This window comes from Protopterus annectens, chromosome 11.part0 (genome assembly GCF_019279795.1).
Source record: "Protopterus annectens isolate FY-2018-M chromosome 11.part0, PAN1.0, whole genome shotgun sequence".
NCBI classification, from domain to species: Eukaryota; Metazoa; Chordata; order Ceratodontiformes; family Protopteridae; genus Protopterus; species Protopterus annectens.
In genome coordinates this window covers 1235993623-1236007531 of record NC_056745.1, presented here as the reverse complement: position 1 = coordinate 1236007531, position 13909 = coordinate 1235993623, and positions in this window count along the sequence as shown.

Sequence of the window (13909 nt, the reverse complement as noted above, 5' to 3'; positions counted from 1 at the left end):
TCAGGCAGCAAGTTCTCAGTACTTTGCTTGGGAATGGGAGAATTTGGTTCACAGGCTAGCATTGTAACACCGTTAAGAAGATAAGGAGGAAGGGCAGCCTTCATTTCACTATCAGTGTGCAACTGATGGGGGAGGGGCAGCTGGCACCTGGCGCTGCATATGAGAATAAGGGAACTCATGGTGACAGCTTAGGCCAGCACATTAGATTACACATGAAAAAGGTGAATCCACAATTTCTGATACTCATCCAGTATATGGTGTTACAGTTTTTATATATAACCAAATGAGCCATGTATGGACTCATTGTCCATTGAAGTCATTGTCAGTATACAACAGTTCTATTTAACTACCATGAAAGTTTGCATCCTATCTTGGTAAAGGAGAAGGAAGCCATTGCTAAAATGGATACAGTCTCAGAAATACCCTCAGTCAGGACTGCAGTATTCAGACAGGAGTATTACCTGTGTAGGAAGTCCACCCCAGACTTGGCCTTGTACGAGAAATCTTTTCAGGCACCTTTAGCCAGAGTTTATGTGGATTTGGAAGGATGGAAAGGGAGCAATGAGGTATCTGTGTTTGAGGGCATCACCACCACTTCTTAATTCAGAATGATTTTGACAATGCAGTACCTTGTATGCATGCTGAAACATGCAGCCAGAAATGGAAACAACTACACAGGAAAGGTAGTAGTGAGAAAACCAACTGGACCTATACTTTCATCTGGGACTAGTAATATAGAGACCCCAGAGGGGGAACTAGACAATAACAATGAACCAGGAACTGAAACACAGCAGCTGAAAGGTACTGGACTTCATTTGGAAGGTGGTACACCTTGGGAAAAGGTAGCTGGCAGAATCAGCCAGACCTGGGGGCATCACTGGCACATACTATTAGTCTTCCTTTGGAAGGAGGCATGGGTAGGGTTAATAAGGAGGAGGCAATGTCATCTCTCAAATCCTGATTTACAGGACATGGAGGATGTAGCCAAGGAGGTTCCTAATACTCAGTGGCAGAAGAAGTCCATTTAATGGGACAGAGGATTGTTGTGCAAGTAACTGATCTCTGAAGAAACGCTATAGGGAGATGCAATACAACTGTTGGTAGTACCCAGAGCCTACTGACAAGCAGTCCTAGTCATAGCCCATGATATACCCTTTACAGACCATATGCTCATAAAGCATACTAAAATATGGCATATCCAAAATTGTTATTTTCTAGGGAGAGCAAAAGATGTAAAAGGGTATTGTAAGACCTGTTAGAAGTGCCAAAAGATTTGCAAAGCTGGAGAAAAGGTCTGTGTTGCTTAGATAACATAATCTTTTATTGTCAGACCATTTCAGAGGGTAGGTATGGATATTTTGGGAACTCTGATATCCCAATTTCTGTAAGTAAGAAATATATCATGATGGCAATGGATTATGCCACTAGATAGTGACAAGTAGTGGTTCTGTCTTCTAGTGAAGCAAGGAAGGTCACAAATGCTTTGTTGGACATTTTCAGCAAGGTAGCTTTCCCCTGGAGAAACACTGGCAAATAAAGATGCCAACTTTCTGTCAGACCTGCTGACATGTTTGTAAAAACATTGTTGGGTAAAGCATGTAAAGACTATCCCACACCATCCACAGGCAAATGTTCTAGTGGAGAGGTTTGACTGTACACAAAAGACCATGTTAAGAATATTTGCAGACCAGATCATACCACTCATCACACGCACATAGACTTTCTTATGCTGAGCCATGGAAAGAAACCTTCCTAAACCTCAAGGATCTCCTAAGCCATCTAACAGCAGCACCTGCCCTCAGTAGTCAGTATAGCACATACAAAATACTTCTAACATCATATATAAACCTACACCCAATGGCTCCAAAGAACAAACCCATAAGGCAAGCAAACACTTTACCTAACACTCTTGTCTTAGGGAATTCTATTGTATGACACACAGATACCCCTCTCTGTAGGCTGGGCAAGGAAAAGATAATGGTTAGTTGCTTACCTGGGTCTAGGATCTATAGTATCATGAACACATTCAAGTCACTGCAGCACATATACTGATATGATTCTATCATAGTCCATGTGGGTGCAAATGACATGACGTACCTCACTGGACTCTTTGAAAAGTGACATTATGGATCACTCTGGATAAGTGCTGCAGACAGGTACAAGTCTTGAATTGAGCAGTATTCTACCTTTACCTAGGATGATGCCACAGTATGAACAGAAAATTATAAATGTTATCAATTGGCTTAGTTTCTGGTGCCACTCCAGGGAGATCCAATATCTGTCAGCATGGGAGGACATGGTTAACAGACCCTGCGGCCTTGCCAGGGACAGTCTGCACTAATGCTCATGGGCTTTCTGATATTGGCTAAAATGTATCCACCTCCTTAGAGCCTTTTTAAGCAATGTCAAAAAAAATCAAGCAACCTTAAGGTGTTACTTTTCAATGCTATGACTGCCTAAACAAGAAACTCCACACCTTACAAGCTCTCCTCATTCTGGAGAATCTGGACATTTGTGCCATTACAAACACGTAGGTCAAAGCTGCAGAAAGGATCCCAGCAGTGCAGGGTTACAGTACCTTCCAAACATTTAGACCAACAACAACACAGGGGCTAAAGGTTAAGGTGTCTACATTTATGTTAGCAACAAATACATCTCCACGTCAGTTAAACAGGATGATGCCCTAGAGTTCATCCATGTCCAGATCTCTACAGACAAGGTTTCTTACCATGTTCTGGTCAGCTTCAGGTTACCCTTTATAACAAGCAAAGTTCAAAATTGGTACCTGTCCCTACTGCAGTCTCTCAGCTTCCAACAAAACATACTACCCATCTGAGATGTTAACTACCCATCTATAGACTGAGAAATATACACTCTAACCCACAGCCACAATGATTCATGGACTTTTGTCAGCACCCTGGACCAAATAGTGCTCACTCCAATCAGTGGCTGAAACATACCAGACCTGGTGCTCACCAATGTGAGAGAGCATTGCATGACCCCAACCATGTCACATTCTCATCGTCAGATCAGATCACAAGGGTGTCTTCCTCAAAATAAAAATCAACCTGGAAAACCGAACTAAATCAATAATAGTTAGGAACTATTCTAAAGCTAACTACATCCTGTTAAGCAACAGTTTGTCAAATGTTAAAGCTCCCACAAACCTAGAAAACACAGCTGCCTGTGCAGAATTGTCCACAGTAACCCTGTACAAAGTTGTAAATGGCTGCATTGAGGCTGCATTGTTCATAACTAGGCTTAGAGAACTCAAGGGGATTGCCTAGAAACATGTGGAGCATGTACAAGAGCAGCACAAAGTCTGATATGACAGGACATTCAGAGCCAGAGAGTATTGTGTAGGGCAGCACATAATGCTGCTTATTCCCTTTAGGCAAAAGAAACTGCAAGCAGTCAGGGAAGGCTCTTTCGCCATGGTGAGAAATGTGAGCAATGTCAACTACATAGTAGAGTTGCCAGGCCAAGACAGAGAAACACAAATCATGTTAAAATGGTAAATCCCTATGATGACAGATGATGACAGAGAGGTCCTAGAACTTAGTATCTTAACAACAGGAGAAAGTAGAGAGGAACTGAAAATAAATTTCCTGAGGGAGGCTTAGACTGATTCTTCAGTGGATGGGGTAGCACTGACTCAATGGATAACTCCTTTCCAGGTTCAGTAGATTAGAGCAATAATACAGGAATGTTGGGATATGCTTAATCTTAAGGCAGGGTGTACCCACCTGGTAGAACACCAAGTTGACACAGGACATCGGTATCCCATCAAGGAATCCCTTACAGGAAACTCAAAACAGTCAGACAAGCACTGAGATAGGAACTGCAAGACATTTTGGAATTAGGGGTAATCCAAGCGTTCAACAGTCCCTGGGCCTTACAGGTGGTATTGATGCCAAGGAAAGATGGAAACATTAGGTTCTGTGAGAACTACAGGAAAATGAGCTATCACACAGAGCCATATGCTCACGCTATGCCCAGAAAAGATGAAGCCTTAAAGGCATTATGTAACTAACTACTATTGACATGGGCAATGGTTGCAAGCAGTAAGAATTCCCTAGAAACATTCTGGGGGGTGGTAACTGCATCCTAGCAGGAGTGGGAGATTATGCCCTTGCTTACCTGGACAGAATTGTCATATATATATATATATATATATATATATATATATATATATAGATAGATATACATAGAGAGAGAGAGGGAGAGAGAGAGAGATAGCTGGTCTTCAGTGAAACATGTCCAAAGCATTAGGAATGTGTCAGGCAGACTGATTAAGCAGTCTGACTATCATGGCTGACACATGTCAGTAATGTATGTTAGAGGTGTCTTATCTGGGTAGTAAGGTGGATGGTGGAAAAATTAGGCTAAACCTACCAAGGTTAGGGCTATCTAGGCATTGCCTACCTTATAATAATAAACAGGTAACAGCATTCTTGGAAACAGTAGGGTACTATATAATGTTTATTCCTCATATTGTATGATAGCTAATCCCCTTACACATCTTAATAAGAAAAGTAGAACAGATAAGGTTGTCTGGACTCCATCCTGTGAGTAGGCATTTCAAAAGCTCACAGAGGCTTTAAGTGGACCCTCTGTATTAGCTATTCTGAGCTACAGTCAAATGTTTCTTGTACAGGTAGAATTTTCTAATCATAAGTTGGAGGATATACTTATCCAGGTTTCTTCAGATGGAGAAATCTGTTCTATTAAGCATTTCAGCTGCAGACTTTAACCCAGGAAGGAAGCTTAGACATCCACTAAGAAGGACTGTTTGGTCATAGTGTGGGCTCTACAAAAGTTACAACCTTACCTGTATGGCAAAAAGTTCTCTGAGGTTACAGTTTCTAACCTTTTAAAAGGTCTGCATAGACTAAGTGTTAAAATTAAAAGCTTCTTAGATGAAATTTAGCCTTGAAGTCCTATAATATGATAATTCATCATAAGTGGGATACTACTAACAGTAATGCAGATGGTCTGTCTAGAAAAAGTAGGAGGTAATCTAACAAAAAATTGCACCCTTGTTTCAAGCTTCATTGTCAAGGAATGTCTCCAGAGTGTTTATTTGAAGTTCGTTAGGGGGAAAAAGTTCAGTTGCAGGGGATGTTAGGCTAAGGAATACTGATTTAAAGAAGTTAAGAGAGATATCCCAAGGCCACTGAGTCCTACAACCATCCATGATTTACCACTACCCTCTCTCAGGCTGCACCTACTTTCTCCAGGAGGGCCATACAAGTCAATCCAGGAGTAAATTTGTCATCTAGTTTATATTCAAGAGAAGATAATATGTCACACTGTTTAACATGTGGGAGAAGTTTATTCAATTGGTTTGGGATATGCTGGGATATAAACCTGTTTCTCCAATGTGATTGTTTTAATTAATTCGTTGGTGTATATTTAGGTTTCAGGCTTTAGAACTGGTTAAAGTACAAGACTTACACAGAAACAGAATGTCCAGAAAAAGTGAGTCTTATGGTAAAGCATTGAGGCATTTCCCTGTGGTAAATTTGTTGGGGACATATGGCTGAAGTGACATTCAGCTGCAGAGAAATATGACTTTTGCAAATTCCCTGTGGCAAAGAGAAGAATGCAGTGCCATGCCCACAACTTCAATAACCAAATGTGCAATGGGGAAAATAATGGCCATGGCTCACAAGGCAACATTAGACAAAAAACAGTATGGCAGGCATCAGAAGCAGGCTGGACAAGGGGCATGTCAGTGACAGTTAAAATGCAATACACAATCTGCTGCAGCTTTAAAATTGGTGTGTGTGGACCACTACCCCCTTCACAGTGACTAGAGAAAATTACTTAAAATGCAAACTGGAGCATATATAAGACTACAATAGCATGTAAATTTTCCTCCATGGTGCAACATACTTCTTCTACATGTTATAATTACATAAGCATGTACTATACGATGAACACAACACTTACTACTTCTTCTGCCTCCATGCACTTGGTTATTAAATCTGTGGTCATGGCAGTGTGTGCTTCTCTTTAGTCACAGAGAATTCAAAACAGACACATTTTTCTGCAGTTGAATGTCATTTCAGCCATGAGTCCACAACCAAATGCACCGCAGGGAATCGTCTTGCTGCCCTGGTGCCTGAACCCGAAATGACTTTATTGAATTTTCACTTATGACATAGGCAATTACGCATTTATATAAATGAAAACAAATAAGATTGGAATATTTTCACTTGTAAACGTTGCATATCACATATAATCTTATATATAGTCAATTGAATGTTACATAGCTCATTTAGTTTCTACCTTCTCTTAAACCTCCTTACTCCTCTAAAACATTATTCTGCATATATCCCACAATTCTCATTTTTCTCTATGCAATTTTCTCCTACTTTTTTCCAGAGATTCCACATCCAGTTCATTTACCTCTGTTACTATATTCACTACCTCTAGTATGGTTGGTTTAGACTTTGATTTCAATTTTATAATAATTGCTTTTTTTGGCAGCCACCAGAATTAAACTCAGCAAGGGGTAACTAAGTCAATGCAATTCTGATTCTGTATCACAGCTCAAAAAAAATTATTTATTTTGTTACACCAATGTGCTCACTCATTACACTCACAAAAAATATGTTTCCAGTTATCTCTTTCTTCCCCATCAGTCCTCCAGCATTTGCAATCTACTTGAAGAAAAATTCTTTGGAGTCTGGTAGGGTATAAAAATATCTATGCAAGCACTTTCAAGCAAAATTCCTAAATCTTCTAGACTTTTTTGCATACATGGGAGGCACACATATATTTTCCCATTGTATCTTTGTGAATTGCTTATGCAGTCTCTCTTCCCAATCATTTCTAACCTCCTCTGATTTATTTCTATTATAGTCATGCAATATTTTATATTGCCTAGTAATTATTCCTTTAACAGCAGCTTCTGTTCTAGATTCTACTAAATAAACTCTACCAGTGATAGTCGTTCACTTAGAATCCCCCTATTCCTTTCTTTTTGCCTATACTCTGATAACAGTCCTTGATAGGGAAGACAATCTCTAGCCTGCAGTCCAAATGTATTCTTGTCCTCTTCCTATTTTGTTCTGTTTCCCTCTCTAATTAGTTGCTCCCAATGGCTTGGTTCCTTTGCCATTTTTCTCGAGTAAATTCCAGACTCCTCTTCCCTATTCCTTGTACCCCTAATTGCAGTCATTCCTATCAGCAGAGTCTCCTTCCTCTATTCCTGTGTTGGCTTAGTTCTTAAAATACCTTCTGCTACATTATAAATATAATATTCTGCATGGTTATTGTAAATCTCCTTAAGGATCTGCATTCAGAATTACAGTTTCCCCTTATTTCTTGAGCTTTTCCCTTGTTTCATCATCATCCCTACCCTTTCTACTTTGAATTATAACTTTCTGCTTCTGATATGTATAAGAGCCTTAGCTGTGTAGCTCTAAAATATTCCTTCAACTCAGGTAATTCCAAACCACCTTGTTCAATTGAAAGGACCGACTTATCCCACTTGACTCTTGCCCTCTTCCCTTCCCAGATAAAATCCTTCAACTCTTTATTAATTGCTATCCACAACTTCTCTTCTGGTTGATAAAAATATGCCCGACATTTGTATACAACTAACAGGACTAAAAACATTTTCACTGCTTGTATCATAGATTCATAGATTAGTACTAAGCTAACTGCCCTTTCAAGCCATTTTAAGCCTAGCCAGTTATCCCTTATGAGACTCAAACCCTGCACCTTGTGTTTGTAAGGCAAACACCTTAACCATTAGGCCACCCTCCCAAATCTTGCGATCCATATTCATAAATCAGAGCATCCGGTTTATCAGTTTTTGCATTATCTTTTGTTTAGTCTCTTAATACATATCCTTAGCTGCCATAACAGAATCCCTTTTAACCTCATACTCCTAAGTACTTCATTTCATAATGTTCCCTCCAAATATAGGTATTGCTGAACAAGTTTATGTCAGGGTAAGTAACTATTGCCTTTGTTTTATATATATAATGTATCAATTTAATGACCACGTGCAGGTGATATTGGTTTGTCTAAGGAAAACATTCCATTCATTACTGCAATTTTTTGTCATTATATGTATATTTCATTAAGAAGAGTAATTTTTCTCCTAAAATTCACATTTTTCATTGTTTCATTTCTTCAACTAAGGTGATTCACTGTTAGGAAGTGTTAAGGTATGTCATATTCTGCACGAAAACTGTGGATTAGTCTTCACTGAACTCCCATGTAAAAGCTGCATTTTTCTATTCTCTTTTTATATCCCATGGAGTGTTTGAGTTCATTGGAACACGCTACAAGCTGGCGCATGTTCCTGTGGTCAGGCCCATGTCAGTGCAGCTGAAGGCTGTATGTGCTTATAAAGCCAGATATTCACACAATTATTGCTGTGATTGGTAGAGAAGAACAATGCAGCTGACCTTAATTTGTATACAAAGCATGTAACTCAGCCTGAATTTCCATCAATAACTGTAAACTCACCATATTTACCTATAGTGGCAATTGTTGTGGAAAACTGAGACATCTTTAAAACACTAAATTCAATTTTACAGTTATAAAGTATTAGCAAGCTCTAACTGCTTTGATAGAAATGTATTTTTCCAAACTTAATGGGATGTTTTATACAAGTGTTGCATGTTGTTGATAATGAGAGTGCCGCTCATGGCTGGAGCAGGGAATTTCAAGTGTCAGTTTTTTAAACTTGAGTATGCATGGCAGTGTTATTTACATAGGGAATGTGTGAAGAGAGGTCAATGAACATTTCATTATATGTAGGTCTACTGGCATGACACAGGATGAGAGTGGAAATGATAAAGGCCTGTAACCTTTTCTTGTCTTTTCTGGATCATGATGTTCAGGCTAGCAATACAAAATCTGAGGAGGACATTACTCAGTTTATTTGTGCTTCCCTGTTTTCATATGATGAAATTATTAGTTATGCTATACTCAGACTAACAGTGGTTTTAAGATTTCTTTTATTATGGTACTGCAGTCAAGGTGATGCATTTGTAAGGAATTCAGACATTCTTTCATGTCCATTGCTGCAGGGGTGATGAGAGAGTCTAATGTTATTAAATCAAGTTTAATTAGGGTTAATCAAATAAATTGTTCCAGGTTAAAGCATGAGAAGAACCATGCTCTCTTATTTGCCCTAAGGATATATGGAAAATGCCTTATTAGGCAATGCAAAGTGGCTAAACCAGGTAGTTATGGACATGATAGCTGTTGGAAGGAGGAACCGCACACTGACAAAATAAAAAAAGGCCAATGATATGGTAGGATGTGTCAGAGCAAAGGCAAAACAGAATGCAATTGCCCATAGCAGTACTAGTGGGGGCTCTCCCACACGTATCCCTTTAACACCTGATGAGAAATACCTGTTTTCTATATGGGGAGATAACTATGACATTGATGAGGATGGCACAGGCATAGGTGTAGGTGGTATAGACAATGGCAACTACCCAGTTCAGTAGCATCCACATATGTGTTACGGAATGTCATTGCATCCACCATGTCATTTTCAGAATAACAGGGTAACTGCTTACATGCCACACATGACATTTACTATCAACAAATGAACCCTCCATTTCAGCCAATCATGAAAGTGAAGTGAGTGTGTACGCTAAGTGTCCTTCACAACTCATTATACAGCTTTTAGTAGTTTCCATTGTCTTGGTACAAATATAATAAAATTAATTCCTTACAGGGTTAGCTACAGGAAGTAGCAGTTACACTTTACCAGCCCAGCTAGAAGATGCCAACAGCAGAATGGGTGTTGATGATGATAATGCTATTATATTCAAAAGACAGCTTCAGGACAGTGGCACATAGTTGCCAAGTTTAATGACAGGATCATGCAACCCACAGCAGTTACATAACTCTGCAGGAAGTAACACTGGATCACAAAGTCAAGTAGATGGAAACATTACTTTACAGGTTGTACAGTTAGAGAACCCATGTACTTCAGCAACAGTTTCTGCTCAACCACTGGAACACCTTCTGGAGGATGGCACCATGTCAGAGGTAGCAATATCCACTGTAACTTCTGTGTAAAGGGGTGCCAGCTGCAGGAACATGTCACAGCTCCCTCCAGAAACATGAAAAGCATTGACTGCCCAGTAGCAGATTTGCCATGACATTATTTAGGCTCAGTCCACTGAAAAAGAAAGCCAAGAAGAGATGGTTAGAGTACTGCAGGGCATATGTGGTGATTTTCAGCACTACATGGAAATGGTTGAGAGTAGGGGATAATGCCATAGTCACACTCATATCCAGTGTTGTGGCATGCACAGATGCCATTTCTCCCTCCATCTGTACTCTAGTCAGAACTTACCAGAGTTAAGTTGGAGGCAGTAGTAAATAAGGAAGAGAATTATGTACTGTCTGGACACAAGGGAGCATATCACACCACACTACGTGTTTCTCAGGAAAATTCTGGAAATAGTAGGGAGTATATAACACAACAGAATTCATGTAGGGACTCATTAGGATTCATATACATGTAAGAGAAACTCTCATTTGAGGTCTTGCTCATGCAGCACTGTCAGGTAAGATCACCTGCATCCAGTAGGTCATGCCATCACAGCAAGTCACTATCTAGCTCACATGCCAGCACTTCCTCACAATCCTGGACCCCATCGCTGCCCTATCTTTAGGGACACATCTGACCTTTACCTACTGTAAGTCAGGGTTAGCATTGCAGGTAATGACAACATGACATGTCTCGGTTTAACAGCATGTGTTTCAGTACACTAATATTACAATTTAAGCAAAAAGTGAATAAAAGAAAAAATATGTACATGTCAACAACAAGTATTATGGAGGAGAGAAGGAAAATGTCTGTGTACAATGTACTTCAGTTACAGGCTTTTAATCAGAATGTCTTTTAGGTGACTAATGACTGCTTACAATACAAGAAAAAGTCAAATGTGGAAAGAAAGTTTAGAGGTGGTAAATTGCAGAGTGCAATGTTTAACATCTTTAAGGGCTCATTCAGTATTATGAATGTCAGTTGAATAATGTTAATGCTAACAGTTACACAAATGATAATTAAAAAAAAATCCATAACTTTTGGGGTGGGAGTGAGGCAGAATGAAATAATATACACTATTAGCTGCCTAATGCACAGTGGAAAAATGCTTTTTGAATAACAATTTTCCTGCCATCAGTGCTATTATGTTGCCACTTGATCGTCAGTGCTGAAAATATGATTACTACAAATGCTGATGACACAAGGGTAGATGTCTATGACAGAACAAATTAATCTGAGGAATGTAACCACAGGGCTATAAAAATACTTATCATCTGACAGAATTAAAAGCAGAGAAACATATGTCAGAAAACAAAGAAATGCCATACATTTTGCAGTCCTGTGCCTAGTATGAATTCATGGAAAATGCAAGATGGGACAGTGTAGCTTTTAAATACATATAACTTTTATCAATGATTCAGTCAAGTATAGCAATACCAGTTTTATATTATTGAACTCTGCAACAGAAGCAGAAGCAGTACATGCATAATTAGAGTCCCTAAATATAACTCATTCAGCAAAAAAGTGTGTGGTATTCTTTGTACGATGTCAATTCTCTTCACTGCACAGATTTCAGTGAATAGAAGTATGTAACCCCATACACTCCGATGGGATTGTGGGATACCAACTTTCAAATGCAAACTAAAGAACAGACAAAATATGATCATGAAACACAAAATAAAGAGAATAATGTTTTATTTATATTAATATTTGAACTTGTATCAAACTGAACTTATGGAGACTGCAAAACTAAAATAAAAGTTTATTTTATAAAAACAAAATTAACTGCTTCAGCATTCAACAGCCTGAAAAGAAATGAGATGGATTTACACAGAGGAGATCAGCAGACATGTAGATTTATAGACTGAATGCTTTTTGGGAAATGCGATCAGTTCTTCCAAAGCAGAGAAGTGTAGCAATTGACTGAATTCAAATATAACTGTAATACCTGGCTTAGAATATAACACGTAGCAGTACATTCAATATATTTTCTACAAAGATCATCATTATCTATGGAAAATATTTAAGCAATCTATTGTACAACTATTCATACAAAACATTCCCCTGGATTCATTAAACTCCGTGCAGGAAAAGTGCTATTCCTGCACGAAGCGGATTGTACCCGTGTAGAACAACAGCGCACCTTGCATATTAGTGAAGGTGTGCTGTTGTATTATAAACATGGACGTGATCCTTGTATGAGCACAGGGGGAATGTCCGAGCAGTGCTTTCACAGTACACTTGCCCCTGCACTCTAGAATTGACGAGCGGCAATTACAAAGTAACTAACAGCATCTGCGGACACTGTTATCATAACATAACAGTGTCCAGAGACAAAATTCAGTAAAAACACACAAAAGCACAGCATCCACAATAGTCCAACACAGATAATTTCCAGAATGGTATGCCAGTGTACATGCTGGCATACCAAATAAGTAAGCATGTTCCTGAGAGGAACATTTAAACCAATTCCCTCATGTATGATGTAGTTGTCCAGATGTCCTGCCCTAAGATGCAGAAAGCAATGTGCATACCCCTACAATAAATAAAAATAAAACACATTTATTTTATTTTTTTCATCCCCAATAAAGTTTAAGCATAGCCGAGCAGGTGTGAGCATCACACAGCTGTGAATAACGTAGCTGAAACATCCAAAGGACCTAAATAGGAGCATACAGCCAAAGCAGTCAAAGTGAAATAATGTACTGGTTAGAGCATTCACTTAGTATGCAATTATTCACAGTTCAAGCACCAATGCAATCCATTCATTTTTGTATGTGAAAACAGCACTAAAAGTATATGTTTTATAAATAGGTAGGGAATAATATATATATTTGTCCAAATGTGAGGTGTCAGTGTAGTACAGATGTGAACCCCCATATAGACACAAGTGTCCCATAAAGTATAGCCACAAAAGAATATAATGCAATGAAAACACATAGGGGGATGTTAGGAAGGGAAACATATATATCATAAGATGTCATTAAGAAGAAGTCAACCCCACAACCCTGATAGTCCATAAAATGAAAGCTGAACAACACTAAATTATGTTCCGATATGCTTAGCCTAAGTAAGCATTGCTTAAATGTGTATGCTTAGCAATAATTAGTGTAGCTAAAAGGATTTGCACACTGGTAAGCAGTGCTTAGCATCTACCCCTTTAAGCAATGACTATCTATGCTAAGTGGCTTTGCCCGTCACTTAGCTGAGCTCAGCATATGCAAAACCATCCAATCACAGCAAAGTGTGGGAAATCAACTTTATTTAAACCTTGCAGGCAGGAATACAGCCCATAACCACTTGTATCTCATCACTGCAGGCACTATGGCTGGTGTTGGTGAAGGTGTGTACTTTCAGGTGCAGTGCTGGGGCATTCAGGAGTCCAGGATCATTGTTGAACTCCTAGTACAAGACCATGAAGGGAGACTGCTGCAGGACCAGTACCAGGGTGCACAATGTAAAGCGGAGACCTGAGACTGTATCGCACATGACCTCACCAGTGCCACTGGGATCCCTCGGACTGGTGAGCAGGTCTAGCACCACTTTACTGACTTGACTCATAGGAAGAGGGAGGTCTTGCACCAGTGGGTCCAAGATGCAAGGGCGAGGAATGTCCCAGCTGTTTGTAAGTATCAGTATCAATAAGTGTTTTCCAAAGTCCAGCCTGTGCATGTGATGGATAGGTATGTATAAATGTTTCTCTATCTCCTGTACAGCTGCAGATGAGAGAGCCGTGAACATGGGTGACCATGCCAGCAGGCTGCTAAGGCTGCATCGTGAGGCTGGTGAATAGTATTCAGGGCAAATAAATAAAAAAGAGTAGAATGTCACCTGTCAGTATTCAAAAATGGGCATAGTTTGTACTGAATA